Consider the following 4,628-nt stretch of genomic DNA (forward strand, 5'->3'; position numbering starts at 1 on the left):
GAATCTGACCATTCTAGGTCCCTCAAATAAGTGGCATTATGTACTATTTGTCCTTGTTTATATGGCTTATTTCACTTGGTATAGTTAAGGCCTTTAGGGTTCACCAGTGATAGCCCATTTCTTTCTATCACTCAGTAGTTTTTCACTGTATGGCCATACCATGGTTTGTCCATTCATCTGTTGAATGGTGCATCTTGGGTGCTTCCATATTTGGGAGATAATAAATAAAGCCTATGATATAATTTTCATACAGGTTTTTGTGTGGACATATATTTTCAGATTACTTGAGGAAATTCGTAGGGATGTAATTCCTGGAGTGTATGGAAAGATTATATTTAGCTTTGTAAGGAGCTGCTAAACTGTCTTCTGAAGTAGCCATACCATTTTGCATTGCCATCAGCAATGAATTAAGAATTCCAGTTCAACATTTTTCTATCAATGTGAATTCTGCTGTTTGGATTTTACCTTTCCAGTGGATCTGTAGTGGCATTCATCATTGTTTTAATTCCCAATTCCCTAATAATAAATGATTTTGAACATATTTTTATATAACTATTTGACCTTTTATGTATCTTCTTTGGTCTAGTGTCTGTTCAGGTATCTTAACCATTTTTCCTTGGGATGTTTGCTTTTTTAGTGCTCAGTTTTAAGAATTCTTTGTATATTTTTGATATAAGTATTTAATTAGATATATGTCTTGCAAATATTTTCTCCCAGTCTGTAGCTTGTCTTGATTTTCTTAACAATGATTTTCAAAGAGCACAGGTTTAGATTTTTATTTCAGTTTTCTTCTTTTCTTTTTTGAATTCTTATATGCAAACTTAATTCTATAAATTTCTTCTAAACACTATTTTGCTGCATCCCACAAATTTTCATAAGTTGCCTTTTCATTAGTACAAAATAATTGTTAATTTCTGTTGAAAAATCTTCTTTGATCCATGTGTTATTTAGAAATGTATTAATTTCTAAATATTTGGCGATTTTCTCAAGGATTTTTGTTACTGATTTCTAGTTTAGTTCCATTGTGATTTGAGAACATATTTGATTTCTATCAAATAAATCAAATTTTTAAAAAACTTGTTAAAGTATATGTTATTGTGGAGCATATGATTTTTCTTGGTGTCTCATGAATGCATAAGAAGAATGCATATTTTGCTATTGTTGATTTGAGTAGTCTATAAATATCAATTAAAGCAAGTTTATGTATAGTGTTATTAAAGTCAACTATATCTTTGATTTTCTACTTATTTGATATCTCAATTACTGAAAGTAAAGTGTTAAAATCCCCAACTATGGTAATGAATTTATCTGTTTATTCTTTCAACTCTAAAGGCTTTTGCCTCATAATTTTGGTGCTCTGCTCTTGAGAGCATATGTGTTTAGGATTGTCATGTCTACTTAGAGAATCGATCTTTTTGTCACTATGTAATGTCTCTGTTGATGATTATTTGGCCTGTTCTGAAGTTGGCTTTGTCTGAAATGGATATACCTAGCTTTCTTGTGATTAGTATTTGCACAGTTTATCTCTTCATTTCAATTTTAACCTATTAGTTCTTTATATTTAAAGTAGGTTTCTTATAGACAATGTACAGTTGGATTTTTATTTTTATTTGCCACTTTGGCATTCTCTTTTTTTTAACTGGTATATTTGGACTCTTACATATAAGGTGATTATTAAAATTGTTGGATTAATGTATGTCATTGTTTTTCTGTGTTTTCAATTTGTTGAACTTATTCTATGTTGCTTTCCCCCTATCTTTTCTGCTTTCTCTGGTTTTAATTGAACATTTTGTATGGTTTCATTTTATCTCTCCTTTATTAATGTCAATTTTACTATAAAAATTACTTTCAGAGGTTGCCCTGGATATCCCAATATATAATTTTAACCAGTCTTAGACTGTTATCAAAAAATACTCTATAATAGAACATCTGTGTGGCTCAGTCATTAAGCATCTGCCTTCAGCACAGGTCATGATCCCAGGGTCCTGGGATCAGCAGCATGGGGCTCCTTACTCAGGGGGAGGGATGCTTCTCCCTCTTCCACTCCCCTTGCTTGTATTCCCTCTCTCACTGTCTCTCTCTCTGTCAAATAAATAAATAAAATCCTTTAAAAATTATTCTATAACTTTATATGTACTACAGGTATCTTATTACAGAATATTCCCAGTTCCTCCCTCTTATCCTTTATAACATTGTTTTCATTTATTTCATGTATTTATATGTTATAATCACTCAATAAATTATTGTTATTGTTTTAAATAGTTACAGATCAACTTATAGCAAGATAAATAAAATATCTTATTTTACTGTCATTTATTCCTTCTGACACTCTTATTTTCTTTATGTAGATCCAAGTTCCTAACCTATATATTTTCCTTCTGCCTGAGTAAGTTGTTTTAACATTTCCTGCAATGAAGGTCTGGTGGTGGTGGTGAATTTTTCATTTTTGTTTTTCAAAGAATGCCTTTATTTCTCTTTCACTTTTGAAGGAAATCTTTACTTGGATTCTAGATTGCTTTTTCCCCACTACTTTAAATATTCCACTTCACTCTATTTACTTACATGTTTTTTTTTCAGTGTTCCAAAATTCATTGTTTATGCACCACACCCACTGCTCCATGCAATACGTGCCCTCCTTAATACCCACCACCAGGCTCACCCAAACCCCCACCTTTCTCCCCTCCAAAACCCTCAGTTTGTTTCTCAGAGTCCACAGTCTTTCATGATTTGTCTCCCCCTCTGATTTCCCCCAACTCACTTCTCCTCTCCATCTCCCCATGTCCTCCCTGTTATTCCTTATGTTCTACGAATAAGCAAAACCATATGATAATTGACTCTCTCTGCTTGACTTATTTCACTCAGCATAATCTCTTTTAGTCCGGTCCTTGGATTCTAGATTGCTGCTTTTTCCCCACGACTTTAAATATTCCACTCCATTCTCTTTTTATTTACATGTTTTTAGAAAAACTTTTCCTGCAGCTTAAGTTGATGTGTTTGGGTATAGTAATTTTGGCATTTTTCCCACTTGGTATTTTTTTAGCTTCATACCTTTCTAGCTTGGTGTCTGTCTTTAATTTTGCAAAATCCATGGCCATTATTATCTCAAATATTTCTTCTGGTCCATTCTCTCATTTTTCTCTTACCAATATTCCAGTTCTTCATATATTAGGCCTTTTGAAATTATCCCACAATTCTTGGATATTCTATTCAATTTTTTTCATTCTTTTTATCTTTTTGCATTTCAGTTTATGAAGTTTCTGTTGACCTTCTTTTAAGCTAATTCTTTCCTTCACTGTGTCCAGTATAATGACGGGCCCATAAAAGAATTCTTCATTTGTGTTACAGTGTTTTAATTCCCGGCATTTCCTTTTGATTCTTATTTAGAATTTCCATCTCTCTCTTTATATTACCCATCTGTTTTCTCATGTTATCTATTTTTCCATTGGAGCACTTAGCATATTAAACATAATTACTTTAAATTCCCTGTATGAAAATGTCATTATCTATGTCATATCTGAGTTTGGTTCTGACGATTGTTGATGGAGTTCATAGCTCCAGTGTCTGCTGCTCCAAATAAAAAGATCTCACCTGTGATTCTCTTGATTCACCTGTTTTTCCAAATTTGGGGATGTTTGTTTGCTCTGAAACTTCAGTTGTTTCAGAGTTTCAAGAAGAGTTTTTTGGTTTCTAGCTTACTTCCCCCAGATTTTTCTTGTTGTAATAATGAGAGTGATGGCTTCCAAGCTATTTACATGTAGAAGCTTAAAGATAAAAATAAAGGACTAAAGTTTTCTACTAAGATTTCTTCATTAATAGCTTTTAACATGTCATGCAGTCTATCTAAGGTTTATTTTATTCTTGATTCCATATTCCATATATTAGTTTCTTTTTCTGGACAAAAATGAATAAGTCTTTGTTGGAAAATACCTCTTTTTTTGAAAATATGTCTGTTTTGATTTCAATCATTATTTGAAATATAATATGCAAAAGACCCTATATGAAGCTGTGTAACATTCTATTATGTACTTTTCTATTTTTTTAAATATATCATTTACTTGTACTTATGTACAGTTTTTTTTATCTTACTAAAATATCCAGAATCCAGTCCAGCTTTCTTCACTTTTTTTTCTTTAATAGTGAAATATAACTAAGTGCACAAAATACAACCATACAGCTAGCTAATTAACATGCTATCAAATGAACCCACCTAGGTGAAGAAACTGAAACTTACAGGCATCCCAGAAGTCCTCTGTATAGTCTTCTAAATATAAACCCTTTCTTTCATGGCACTGATTATGTTAGTGCCATTGTGATTTTTAGGATATTTGTTTTCTTGTCTTTTAAGCTATCCTAGCTAACAGTGCATGCCTAAACAATATACCTAAAATTTTATTTGTTTTTGAAACTTATATTTGGGCCTACACATTGTATATTCTATTGTGTTTGGCTTTTTCAACTTCAGCTTTTGTTTTAAAAATCCATCCCTGTGCAGTCCCACTACCGGCTATTTACCCAAAGAATACAAGAAAACTATTTCAAAGGGATACATGAACCCCTATGTTTATAGCAGCATCATTTACAGTAGCCAAATTATGGAAGCAGCCTAAGTGTCCCTCACTTGAGGAATG

The 4,628-nt window shown here is 32.2% G+C and overlaps 1 protein-coding gene across 1 annotated transcript in view; it reads left to right on the forward strand.

The window, feature by feature from the left end:
* LOC111150371 (interleukin 1 receptor accessory protein like 1) overlaps positions 1-4,628 on the forward strand; it is a 786,204-nt gene that overhangs the window by 154,404 nt on the left and 627,172 nt on the right. The window lies entirely within an intron of this gene.

Source organism: Enhydra lutris, unplaced genomic scaffold (assembly GCF_002288905.1).
Source record: "Enhydra lutris kenyoni isolate GAN:26980312 unplaced genomic scaffold, ASM228890v2 scaffoldscaffold23, whole genome shotgun sequence".
NCBI classification, from domain to species: domain Eukaryota; kingdom Metazoa; phylum Chordata; class Mammalia; order Carnivora; family Mustelidae; genus Enhydra; species Enhydra lutris.